Raw genomic sequence first — 14,620 nt, forward strand, 5'->3', positions numbered from 1 at the left:
GATGATATGGGGCACAAGGGCTTAAGGGTAAATGCAGATAAAACAAAAGTGATGATATCTAGGGTTGGTGGCTGTACTGTCAAAGAATGGTACGACCAGGGTGAGAAGTGGTTGGAAGAAGTTCAGGGAGCTCTTGCCTCTCCTGACATTGAGAGGACTCTCCCTACGTGCTAAGGGGTCTTTATATGCAGCATGTGTTAGGAGTGTAATGCTGTATGGTAGTGAGACCTGGGCAGTGAAGGAGGAAGATATTCGCCGGCTCAGACGTACAGAAGTGACAATGATTAGGTGGATGTGCAGTGCGTCCCTGCGTCCAAGGCCTGGAGGGGCTGGGTTTACGATGGAAGAGTTGAGAGGTAGGATGGGACTGGAGTGTATTGGTGTTGTGATGAGGAGAGAAAGATTGAGATGGTTTGGACATGTGGAGAGGATGGGGGATGATAATTGGGTGAGGAAGGTGAGAAGTGTTAATATTGGGGGTGGGGTTATGAGGGGTAGACCGAGAAAGACATGGGACGAGGTCATTAAGTATGACCTCAGGGTTAAGGGACTGAACAGGGAGGCTGCAATGGATCGTGCAGCGTGGAGAGCCACCATTAGGTGACCAAGGCCGACACATGCAAGCATGTTGGAGCCTTTAAAAACGAAACGAAATGAAACGATATATATATATATATATATATATATATATATATATATATATATATATATATATATATATATATATATATATATATATATATATATATATATATATATATATATATATATATACAGTATATTGTGTATATATTTGAATTTTTGTCATTCATTGTATGGTGGTGCGGAATAGTTCGCTGTTGTAGGTTTGGAGGTATTTTATGGTGTGAAGCTGTTCTCTCTTTTAGCAAGTTGTAATGTAAATTATTTTGTGATTATTATAATGGCATTGAGATCCAGAATGTTGTCCATATAATTTATTTGGGACACAGAACATTAGTTCTCACAAACGGTTGCAGTTTGGATACAGAAAAAATCGTCATTACCAATTTTATCATTGACAGTTATGATTCTTTGGCTATTATATCTGAATTATTTAAACATAGATATTTCATTAAAGATAAACACAATGTTATATAATGTGGTTTATAAATTTCAGTGTCGGGACAAACAACGTTGCCACTAGCAGTGACGATTCTGACTCAATTGCAAGTTCATTATTGCATGTAAGTAAAAGTAATAGACAACATTTTCTATTGCTGGAAAAAAAGAAATGAATGTAAAGGAATTAGCGTGTGTGTGTGTATGTGTGTGTGTGTGTGTTCTTGGAACTACATTATTTTTGATGAGGAAGTCAACGCCTGATATATAACATTTACTAGCTAAAACTGCTGGTAAAATTGAATAAGTAATACATAGGCTGTCAACAAAAATTTTAGTAACCAATGTCTATCAAACATCCAGTCTCTGAAAATTTTAGCTATTAGAACACTATGTAAACCTGAAATTACATTGTGTGATAATCATTTTGTCTTATAATCATGTGATCCCTTCCTCACCACTGGGTATGTCATGTATTTGCTGTTAGAATGAGAGGAGGGTTGTTGAGTAATACATTTCAAAATCACCACAGAACAGATTCACAAACACTTTTACAAGCAATTCCATGTTGTAAGTGAGAACTGTGTTTCTTAAAGGCATAGGAAGGATAATCATTAACTTCCCACGCCTCTTGTTGTTACTGGAAGCCCATATCTTAATCACGAGATGGAATTAGTCGTATGTTTATGAATCCTGGTCCAGGATGAGTTCCTTCAGGTCGGTCGTCATTTTTGTGGTGCTGACACTAACGGCCATCACTGTCCCGTTCTTGCCCTGGGAAACATTGCCAGATCTGACAAAATGAAAATTTAGTACGTGAAGCTGTATTGGTGCGAATTAACATGGTTAGTTTACTTAACGGTAGGAAATAACACCTTTAGGAAGATATAAATAAAATATAAGTTAGAGGTTTTTTTATTTGAGTGACGCCTGGGATTGCATAACATACCGACAGCTTATAGACCATATTTGTCCATAATATTGATGGATACTTTCAAGGTAGTAAGTGCAATATGCAGTGTTGACAAGTGTTGTCTCGATTATATAAATATGTTACATCAATATTGACAAAAAATGAATTACGTCTGCCATCCCCCCCTCTCTCTCTCCCCCCCCTTCTCTATCTCTCTCTCTCCCTAAACTTTAATGTGGGTGTTATGTCTTCTCTTCTGCTACAGATGTCCGTCTCAGAATGTTAGATTTGGTGCATCATGCTGGTGTTCATCTGGTGACTGGAGTCTGCAGGCCATCCTCGATTTCGAGTCTGTTGGTGAATGTTTATGCTTTTCAGATTTACTTCGACAGTCGTTGACGGTGAGGTATTAACATCGTCTTCACCACCTCCCAGACTCAGTGCCTTGTGACTTAATCTCCCTGGATTACCGCTCTTCTGGTAATGCCTCTGCCCCAAGTTTCCTGAAGCCCATGGGTTACCGAGTCCGATACGTTGCGTCAGCTTTCTATGTCCCTTCGCTGACGGATTGTTCGCATGGGCCCCGAGAGTAGGGTATTGGCTGCTCCCGCAAGTGATGTTTTGTTGGTCCGTAGCTGATAGATAGAGCTCCCTTACTTCTTAAGTATCCCTAGCATTTTAAAACATGCCTCTTCCCTTAACGGTTCCTTCTCTCTCGATACAGCTGGACAGAAGACCGACGCTGTGATGGGCTTTGGTGTCGTCTTATCTTCCTTCTGTCTGGGCGATAACATTCCTGGGATTTCTTCATTATTAATTAATTTATTTTTTTTAATAGCCGAGCTGACTGAGATTTTAATTGCTGTCCATATCGCGCAAGTGGCTTGATGGTGATGCCACAGTGTTAAGTGGCTTGATGGTGATGCCACAGTGTTAAGTGGCTTGATGGTGATGCCACAGTGTTAAGTGGCTTGATGGTATTGCCACAGTGTTAAGTGGCTTGATGGTGATGCCACAGTGTTAAGTGGCTTGGTGGTGATGCCACAGTGTTACGTGGAATGATGGTGATGCCACAGTGTTAAGTGGTTTGATGGTGATGCCACAGTGTTAAGTGGCTTGATGGTGATGCCACAGTGTTAAGTGGTTTGATGGTGATGCCACAGTGTTAAGTGGCTTGATGGTGATGCCACAGTGTTAAGTGGCTTGATGGTGATGCCACAGTGATAAGTGGCTTGATGGTGATGCCACAGTGTTAAGTGGCTTGATGGTGATGCCACAGTGATAAGTGGCTTGATGGTGATGCCACAGTTTTAAGTGGCTTGATAGTGATACCACAGTGATAAGTGGCTTGCTGGTGATGCCACAGTCTTAAATGGCTTGATGGTAATGCCACAGTGTTACGTGGAATGATGGTGATGTCACAGTGTTAAGTGGCTTGGTGATATGCCACAGTGTTACGTGGCTTTGTGGTATGCCACAGTGTTAGGTGGCTTGGTGGTATGCCACAGTGTTACGTGGCTTTGTGGTATGCCACAGTGTTACGTGGCTTCACAGTATGCCACAGTGGTACGGTACATTGCTAACAAAGTTCAGGCCAGGAACAAATGCTTAGCAGAACTGTGTTATCGTTAGTGTGGAACGGACCACCTGCAGCATTATGAGATCGCTTCACAGCATCATTTAGACAGGAAGTGCGATTAACCTAACCCCGAATAGGTATTCGCTGTGTCAGTGCCACGTTTCACAGCAACCATAAAAGGTTTGATCATTGCTCTTCATAGGAACTGCACTTACTAAAAACTGCACCACTAAAATTCCAAGCAAAAGAATTTTATTCTGCATCGGATTCTCCGGAAAATACCATGATAGGCATTAGGACATAACACTTGGTACAGACAGAGTCCTAGAATGACACCTGCTGATGTGTTCCTGCCGGAGTGTGTTAAGGGCTATATTTTACAGACACCTGTTGACTCGACTGAAACATTATTTGAAAACAAACAATGATATTAGAGGAAACTAAGGTATTATTGTGAACTGAAGTGGGATATCATTGGTGAACTGAGCTTGAGTGTCAGTAATGAACACGTTCGTTGAATTGCAGTATCACTGGTTAGTATGGTGTGAAGTGTTTTATTATTTGCTTTAGCACACTTACCTACTGTGACGTGTACTAAATTGTAGACAAATATATATATATTCCTAAAACATCATATACAAAAACTACAATGCTTGGGCTTATATTAATTCGAGACTAATCCTTTATAGACTTTGTGGGCATCCCAGTTTGTTACCGAGGCTGAAAATTACTCGTTAATGACTGTCTAGAAAATTGCAACATAAATTTTAGATGTTATGAGTTTGCCCATTTAATATGTATGTATCTATATCTATATCTATCTATGTATCTATCTGTCTATCTGTCTATCTATCTATGTATCTATCTACCTATCTATATCTATATCTATCTATCTATCTATCTATCTATATATACAGAGAGAGAGGTGGTACTTACTTGCTGTTCACGAGCACAGTCTTCCAATGCCTTGCCCTGGTCGTCGGTACCGTCCGTGTCACATCCTGCAGTTTAGTAAGGGAGACAGGTAACAAAATGAGAAGTAATTTAACGCAGCCTGATTTGTGAAAATCACCACCACCACCACCATCACCACCGCTCATGGAAGACGGTGACAGCAACATACCCTCCCCCCCCCCACCAGCAAACACACACATGCACTAGCACAGACACACAGGTATTACATAGCCTTGTTTCAAACACTGGATGCGCTATTAATACAGTAACAGGTTGGTACATTATTTTATTACTAAATCATTATATCCATACTTACATACACACATACATACATGCATCCATACATACAGACATACATACGTATATTATGGTACATACTTCGATCATGTGCTTATATAAACAAAATCATTAATTCTTTTATTAATATCTTATTCCACCCAGATCGTTGTCACATATAATTACACATTATCATATAAATATCACATCTTCCCTCTTAACTAGTTCACATCTTTTTGTTTTGTTTTACACTTCGTCAGTTAATTTTTTTATGACTTGCTTCCGCTTTCTGTTTTCATCATTCACTGTTCATGCATTCCATACTGTCATACATGTCTGCCTGTTCATGCTGGGGACTCGACTGGCAAAGAATTCAGTGCAGAAAATCTGAGAGACAAAGTCACACGAGAGAGAGATTATAAGTCCATCTCTTTGTAAACTGTCTGCTAGCATGTAGGAGTTACCTCCGTGAATCAGAAGAGCTACTGTAGTTTCATTATTTTTCTACTAAGTCAACGAGACGACTTTGTAAAACTAAGGAACCATGTCTCGTTAAGCAGTTTTTAGTACAACAGTTAGTGAAGGATAGGATTCCTACATCGTACACCACAACATATACAACTGATATCCAGCTAAACTCTTTTAGTGTAACACTGACTAAAGAAGCTGATCCACACACGAGAGACACAAAGGAAGGTGGAACACTTACCCGATAATATGTCCTCAACACAGGTTTCGCAGGTAGCATTTCCGTTGCACATCTCTGAAATGCACAACATATCTCCATTTTTATATTATAATGAAAGGGCTTCAGCACCACTTGATGGTTAAATAATGCAGTGTGCAGATAATTTCACGATATTCTATGGGAGTTGTATATTTCATTATTATAAGTTGCGTTCAGGTTTCTGTGGAACTGACCAGTAGGATTAGGTGGAGGACCATTGGGGCCAGGTGGACCAGGTTGAGAGTTGGCCAACGTGGCCATGAGGACCACCGCTGCCGTCAGCAAGATCTCTGTCATTCGCATCCTGGTTACTGGGATGAAGGTGCTCTGCCGGGGATAACACGAAGAGGTTCAGTTGTCAATCAGTTATTATGTACTCTGGTCATTTAATAGCACGTCATACAGTAATCACAACAGTGCTCACGTTAAAGTCATAATGACTCTCACAGTCGTCTTTCTTGATCTACACAGTTCTAATGCAGACTTCTTAACACATCTGATTCTATTTGCTTACAGTAGTCATTTCAGTGTCGCTAATACGTTTGCCTTTTCGGACCGTTCTGAGTCACTATCGGAGAATTCTTAGCGAGTTGGTAAATTCCCTAACATGGGAACCTGGTAATAACTGTGGTGTAGCTACGTTGCAGTACACAGTACGTTTAACATTCTGCAAATGTTTTTAATACCTTGAGTATTATGAAGTGTTTTTCTAATCATCTGCGAAACGTAATATGCGAGTTAATTTTCTTTCACTATTTTTCGTCTGCTCATGTCATACCCAACTAACCATTGTGGGAACTACGACTGATTAGTAAATGATTACCATGAAATTGTTGCGGTGACCACCAGTGTATTCATGAAGCATTTTCCATAAGGTGTACAGCACTTCCCTCTCATGCACAGCACCACCACTCACCAACATTCCAGGACAATTTTTCCCTTTCTTTCTACCCATCACTCCCACACATGACAGGCAGGAATCGAAATATTTCCTAACTCATTATACAGATAGAGTTAATCATTGCCAGATGCTTTCTTATAATATTGAATTATATACTAACTCAACTGTAATTGTGTCTAACCCTGGACATAGACTTAATACTCTGTTCCCTGGGGTACATGTAATACCCCTCCAGTCACAACGTCAGCGCTAATACTCACTGTAGATACTGAATACATGTTATGGCAGCTTCATTAAGGACTAGTGTAATAGTAATGGCAATGGTGTTCTCTTGATATGCCAGTGAGTTTTGAGGAAGGTCAGTAAAACCTTTTTTTTTTTTTTTTTGCTAATGTCAGAAAATCAAACATGTACTTCAACCTGGGATCGACCAATGGTTCTGCAAACATAATCCTTCTCTGATCACTTAAATTAAATGATTCTGAAATTGCTCTAAGGAAACTGAAAGACGGACTTGGAGGTTATGTATTCATCCGTGTCTTTCTATTTGTATGCAGGTAATGCAAATAAATAAATACTGTATATATATATATATATATATATATATATATATATATATATATATATATATATATATATATATATATTAATGTACAGAGTCCGTAACTTCTTCACTGAAGAGCAGTTAGCTATAATTTATAAGTCATGTGCGCTCCCAGCTTGAATATTGCTCACCTTTGTGGAATGGATGTTGTGAGGTTGGATTAAAACGACTAGACAAAATTCAGAACAAGGCTGTTAGAATTATTAACAACCCTGCCATTACAAATAAACTACCTCCCTTACAAGTAAGAAGGAATGTTGTCTCCCTTGCATTATTTTACAGACATTTTTATGGCAAATGCTCAGACAAAGTTGTGTCCATGGTGCCACCTCTCCATGCCTTCCCTCGTGCTACACGGGCATATGGTAGCGCTCAGGACTGGAGTGTCACCCATATTCTAGAACTTCTGCCTATCAGAATTCTTTCATTCCCCATACTGCATCTCTTTGGAACGCGCTTCCCCAGAGTTGTTTTCCTCCAAACTTCAACCTACAGCTGTTGAAATCTAGCTGTTACAGATGTTTTATTAACAGAGGACACCAGTATTCTGGTGTACGGATTTATTTTTTTTAATTCACTTGTTTTTCCTTCTTCTGTTCTGTTATTATGTATATATATATATATATATATATATATATATATATATATATATATATATATATATATATATATATATATGTATGGGATTTCATTGCAATCTGGTGGATGAGTGGGAAGTGGGTGCAGTAAGAGTTGATTATATTTTAAAGTGGGTAATGATTCGGATGCAGTATTAAACTAAATTTTTATCGGCGTTGGCTGAAGTATACACTTTCTGAAATATAACGTGGAAAATGAAGACCGTATAATTAATCGACAGTACGCAGCCTTAAAAGTATTCGTCTTGCAGGATAGAGGAATTAAAGCAGCAAAATGTATTTTTTTGGCAATGGTGAAGGTATGCGCTCTCTGAATAATTTTCGGTTATATCTTTGAACGTGGTGAGGCTTATTTTGGAGCATTTTTCATGGACATGACGTCAACAGTGTAATTTATACTGACCTAAACCCATCTGACTAACCTGAAGTGACACAAAGACTTGAAAGGACTTAAGCAACTACAACAGGCCTGAATTTACTTCCTCTGCCCTGGATATGACTAAAATAAACTTGACTGACTAGAGTGGATCTAGACTATCTTGAATGTATGTGAATAGTCCAGCATACCCTGTACAAACCTGGAAACCGCCCTATTGATTATTCAACATATTAAGGCAACTATCCCACCTTTTCTGTTACTGGCTTTCCATATGCATTGCCCACATTGTTGAACTGCTTCATTTCATAACAAATTACATTTCTATCACATATATATTTATATTTAACCTTTCGTATATTGGAGCTTAAAATACTCACAATCCCAATGCAGGATTAAGTTTAAAAAAGTACTATGGACGTCTCGTGTAGAAAACGGCATGCAAGTTGCCAGGTGGTGCTCGGGAGAGGTGTCCCAGACGATAGAAACTGCACGCGTGGGTAATTTTACCACGTTATTATACCTTCAAACCTCCGTAATGTCACTGTCTTATAACTGTAGTCTAGTTGGGGTCATAGAGGGTATTTTGTAGCCATGATGGAGCTACGATGATGAATTTAACACTATATTATTAATCGTTAAAACTTTGTAATGTTACGAATGTCCTGTGTTTGCTTTACCAGCATGCAGTAAAAAATGGTGAAAAGGAGCAGCTACCCCCAGGCGAGACACAAGCTGGTCAGGCACCTAGACCCTAATAAAATGAGCACCTACTCATACGCACACTATAAAATGCCCATTAATTCGAGAAATGGAACAATTGTGACTATACTGAAACCAAAGAAGGACCCAAACACGAGGCCTTTTGCAGACTCATAACACTACTTAGCGCGGCATCCAGGATTTTTAAATGAATCATTTTCAACAAAGTTACACTTCTTGTCTCCGTGTTCCCTTCGTAAAACATATTTAGGGCACTAAAACCTGCAAACAACCTACTGATTATACTCACATAACAAGCATCTGACAGCATGAACACGACACCCACACAGCCCACGCTTCATACATTAGTCGTCAGTAAAGCCTTTGGCACCATTTTCCAGCGCAATTTAATCATCATGATCTTCAACACAATCACCATATATTCCAACACATTATCTAGCAGACAAACTCACGTTTCATTTCATTGCAAGTATGACGAATGCGAAATTTCCCTAACAGAGTACCATTGGGTTCCGTTCTGTCACTCTCACTATTCGTCGTATACATGCATGATGTTCCCATACCCTCGCAACCCACAAACATTGCCTCACATGCAGATGACACCGCCATAACAAACGCAAACCACATTGCAGTCACAGTCTGTACACTGCAGCAGATCTCAATACACTGCAGACTTAAGTCTGAGAATACAGGTTGACGATCGTCCCAGCCAAATTCATCACCACGTTTATCACCAGCAGCAAACGAGACCACAGTAAACCCCATGACATCACACATAATAATGTACCTGTGTCACACACCCTCCACCAAGATTCTTGGATTATGACTCAGGACGTACCTTCTATGACGACGTACAAAACATTAAGATGCCATGCACCCCCATTCTTAATGCACTCACGGCAATTACTTGCCTGACCTTGAGGAAAAAATTTCTTTAGTGTATTGTCCAAACAGTCCAAGAGATAAATGATGTCCTATGCCTCTCCAAAATGGGTTCCAATCCCATCTAATACTCAATACAACACCTTGGCACCTTGGAAACGATACAGAAGAACACCTTAAGCATTACATAGGCTGCACCAAACCACTCCCATCACTCACACTCTGAAACTAGTCGTCTCTGTCAGATACTATCAATATTAGAGGGAGAAATTTCTATGCAACTAAAAATGTCAATGCACAACAACCCTGTCATTGCAAGACAGACACAGGACACCTGGACACATAAAACAATCGACACATACATTATCAAACTCTCAGCAACATCGTACCTCTGGATATTCCAACATTATCAATGAAGAAACGTCTATAAATTAACTTCCCGAACAGGGCAGTACAAAACTTCTAACAGCTAAGATTTGGACTGGGCTGAATCAATGAGAAGACATACCCACCTTTTACAATAGGCCCAGGGAACATAACACACATAATGGAGTCCTGCAGAGCACAAGTCACACTAAATCACAGACACAGCATCAACGGCGCATGGAGCATATGGGACCACTCCTTTTTTTATATCCAAGGAAGAAGGAACCATAGGTCAGAAGCCTGCAAATTGTTCCCCGCAAGAAAAAACAAAAACAAGATAACAGAGAGCCAAATTCAACAACCGTTAATTTCCAGATGCCTCGACACACTGCGTTTTAAAGACTGGAGATCATAAGCAGGAGGAAATACAGACAGAGGGAGACACTTCCAGAGTTGACCTGTTGCATACATGAAGGACTGGCAGTAACGGTTAACTCTTGTATTAGAGAGTTGCACAAAAATGAGATGAGAGTTTGCTGCTAGACAGGTACCACGCGTCTGCAGTAATGGTGGATGGATGCAAGCAGTCAGTTCAGAGGAGCAGTGACCATTAAAGTAACGATAGAAAAGAGATAAAGAAGCAACAGCTCAGCAAAGAGACAAAGATTGAAGAAAGCGAGACAGAGGAGGCGAGTTAACCCGTGCCGTCCCGAGGACGTACTTCCACGTCCTCACGTTTTGTCACAGCTAATCCCGAGGACGTACTTCAACGTCCTGCAATTGCAAGGTTCATAATTTCCACAATTTTCAATTTTCGCGAGTCATTTTTGGTACGTATACACAGGACACCTGCCTCAACAAGATTCCAGGCAGAGACAATGCCTTACCCAGCATGACCTCCTCCCCCCCCCTGCATGCCCTTTTCTCAGCAATTCACCTGTTATCAGTGACCTGGCCAGTATAGCCATGTCATGCCACGGTACGAAATTCAGGGCCAGAGTGATTCCCCAATCAATGACAATGTGGAGGACAAACTTTACATAGCTTTAGAGGAAGAAACAGTTAGAAATGATGATCAGGTAATGTGGCAAAAAAAGGTCAGGTATTAGCGAGTGAAACAATGCTTATAATGCCTATATTACTGCTTGAAAACCAATATACTTTTGTACTACATATAAATTCGTAACAGTAGATAAATAAATACCGTTTATGAGTGGTGTGAAATAGTTATCCTCCCATAGAACTCGTTTTCTTTGGCACCAGCCTGATAGAAAACCCAGTAAAGTAAGGAGGCTCTCCTACCTGTAATGAGTATTTTAAACCTCAGGTGAGCGATTTCTCTATGAATTTTCGATGTTTCTCACCAAAAGCGAAAGTTTTAGCAAAAAAAAAAAAGGTCAAAAATTGCCCGGGATTGGGGGGTACCAGTGGTCAAAAAGTGGCCGGGACTGGGCGGGTTAATAAGACGAAAAGCCTTTGACTCTATTTTGGTGAGAATAGCTGTATGTCGGGAGCTTTCGTATATATGAGCATTGTACTCTGCACAGGGGCGAATAAAACCCGTGTATAAAGTCAACAACTGCAGGTGGGGAAGGAAAAAAGGAATCGGCTTAGCACATTCAATTTCTTGGAAGCAGATATTTCAAGATGGGTAACATGTTCTTTCCAAGATATATCCCGAGAGAATGATGTTTAAATATGATGTAGGGTTGTGCTCGACATTATTAGAAACTAGAGGGTATTCCTGTGGAAGATTGTGTTGGGTTGAAAAATATATGAATTGAGTTTTTGATGCATTAAAAACAACAACATTATTCTCATCCCAGTAAAAGATAATAGCCAGTTCGGACATTCGGGGTACCATTAACTGCTTGAACGGACGCTGATGGAAGCAGATAGAAAAGTGAAGATCTAGTCTTCAGCGTATGAGTGGATACAGTTAGATGTAGTGCTTAAATGGTCATTGATGAATAAAACGAAAAGACTTGGTGAAAGGACAGAGGCCTGAGGAACACCACGATATACAGCTCTAAGAGATGAACGGTGGCCGTCTACAACAGCAGCTATAGAACGACGAGAAAAGAAGCTAGAGATGAAGGCACAAAGAGAAGGATAGAAACCGTAAGAGGGCAGTTTAGAATTAAAAGACTTATGCCAGACTCAATCGAAAGCCTTTGAGATGTCATGTGCAATGATAAAGCTTTCGCCAGACTCCCGAAAGGAGGATGAATAGGAGTTTGAAAGATAGGTGAGAAGATCGCCACCGGAGTGTCCTAGGCGGATCCCATACTGAAGATCAGAAACAAACGGAAAGATGTTTAAAATTTTGTTCTTGAAAATAGACTCGAAAACTTTTGAACACAGGATGTTAAAGCAATTGGGCGATAGTTAGAGGGATGGGAATGGTCACTCTTTTTAGGGATAGGCTGAAAGAGAGAAAATTTCAGAAGAAAGGAAAGGTACAAGTAGCTAGACATAAGCGAAAGGGTTGACCTAGGCAGCGTGTAAGCACAGAAGCACAGTTCTTGAGGTCAACAAGAGGGACCACATCAGGCCCAGATGTCTTATTAGTATTTTGGCCCGTGAATACATCAATTGGAGATATTGCACTGTCAGCCATGAGGAAGTCAGAAGGGGGAAGTGATGGAGGAACAGCACTGGAATCGTCTAAGATGGAATTAGAGGAGAAAGTCTTAGGGAAGAGTTCCGCTTTATCAGAAAAAGAAAAAGCTTCAGAACCATTAGAGCGGAAAAGAGGAGGAAATGATGAGGTAAAATTGTTAGCAAGGCTTTTGGCAAGGTGCCAGAAGGAGCAGGAAGAATTCGAGTTGAAGAGTTCAGAGTATAGTATGAATGAAATTATTTTTGGCAGAGTGAAGAACAGACTTGGGACGATTCCGGGCAGAAACATATAAGAGTTGAGATTCGGGACTGGGTTGGCCCTGGTATCTTTTGAATGCCATCTCCCTGTTGTGGACAACATAAGAACAAGCGTGATTAAACCAAGTTGTTGTTGTTGTTGTTTTTTGCATTAGTCAAAGGATATGAGAAAGGAATGTGTGCTTCCATGCCTGAGAGAATAACCCTCGTAATGTACAAGTTACACTCGGATGGTTCTCGTCCGTGGAATCGGTAATCATTTAAAGGAAAATCAAAGTACTGCCTGAGGGCCTCCCAACCAGCATTTCCAAAGTGCCAGAACCGACGCTTCATTTGACGGTTCACAGGCCTTACTGAAACGATAGAACAGGTTAGCATGATAAGGTTATTATCGGAGAAGCCCAGTGGAGAGGAAAAATTAACAGCGTAAGCAGATGGATTAGTTGTAAAGAAGAGGTGCATTCTGTTGGAACCCTCTCCAGTACGTTCACGAATACCTGTAAGGTGTTGTAGAAGCTGCTCTTAGTCATTAAGGATAGAAAACATGTAGGCTTTTTGACCAGGCGAATCAGTGAATGGACAGGCGAGCTAAAGGTTGGGTAGTTGCTTAACTGTGGTTAACTGGTCTGCTCGATCGGATGGACCGGAGTTCAGCAACAACACTATCAACCTCTGTACAGAAGGCTACGCTCTTAGGAAGCATATCTGTAATCTAGTCGTGGTCACAAAAGGTACTTAATAGGCAAGTTGGGGTCAAGCGGGAGGGTTGCTCAAGACTTTATATTTTTATAATATGATACGGATTTACGTATGTGCGGTTCTCTTGACTAACCTTTTCCCGCACATCGATGGAGTCTACTTTATACAAAAAACACTATCATAGCTTTCCTAGATTCTACTGGTGCTACTGATTATAGTACAAGAATATATTTAATTCTTTCACTTGACAGTGGGAAGATGTGTACACAGAAATGTGGATGTTACTTGCTAAGAAGTGAAGACCTGAGGAGAGAAGCAATTCGATGGAGCTCAGTAGTCCACTGGAGGGAGTAAGGATGTCTATGCTGTGCAGTGTGTTGTTTTCTTATATATACACTGCCAGACCCCTTCTGCATAGCTTGCTGCTTCCTTGTGCATTACACGCACTATCAGTTTCTTGCAGTCCCCCTCTCCCCACCTCATATTTTTTGACTGCGCAATTCATCCCCCACCCCCTTATACATTTTCTTTCCCTTCATCCACGTGACCCTTCAGCCATCACCTAACACTTCTCAATAATATTCACTGCATTTAAATTGGTTGTATCAACTGGCCGACGGCTGAGTGAAGAACTACTGCAGAGAATCTAACCTAGCGAATCCTTAAACATGGATAGGTTTGGGATGTAATAATGCATTCAGTTATTATCAAACTTAATTATTCTTTTTTATTTGGAGATAACTTACAGAAAAACTATTACATAAATTTTCACACGTCAAAAATTACCTAACGTAACTAACTCTGGTAGATTTTCTGTGCGATAGTTAAAACTTACAAGAGTAATATGCTTCATAAACACAAGATATGATTGTTTATGCATTAATACTTGTATCATTTATACTCATCTACGTAACGGTATTACCAGTAGAAAAAAAAAAAAGTAAAGATTTCTTTGCATGAAGCAATAAGTTTTATATGGGAAGGTGATTAGTGAACACGATATTATCACTAGAGATTATATG

General features: G+C 40.1%; 1 long non-coding RNA gene across 1 annotated transcript; it reads right to left on the bottom strand.

The window, feature by feature from the left end:
* Positions 1–1,698: 1,698 nt before the first annotated feature.
* LOC145405232 (uncharacterized) lies at positions 1,699–13,958 on the bottom strand. Its single transcript, XR_013898314.1, has 5 exons — positions 13,884–13,958; positions 5,724–5,856; positions 5,512–5,565; positions 4,509–4,573; positions 1,699–1,873 (listed from the first exon to the last, which is right to left on the bottom strand). It is a non-coding gene; the product is annotated as an uncharacterized LOC145405232 (long non-coding RNA).
* Between the last annotated feature and the right edge of the window lie 662 nt (positions 13,959–14,620).

Source organism: Coenobita brevimanus, chromosome 66, assembly GCF_032717465.1.
Source record: "Coenobita brevimanus isolate Jiangsu-jjx chromosome 66, ASM3271746v2, whole genome shotgun sequence".
NCBI lineage: Eukaryota > Metazoa > Arthropoda > Malacostraca > Decapoda > Coenobitidae > Coenobita > Coenobita brevimanus.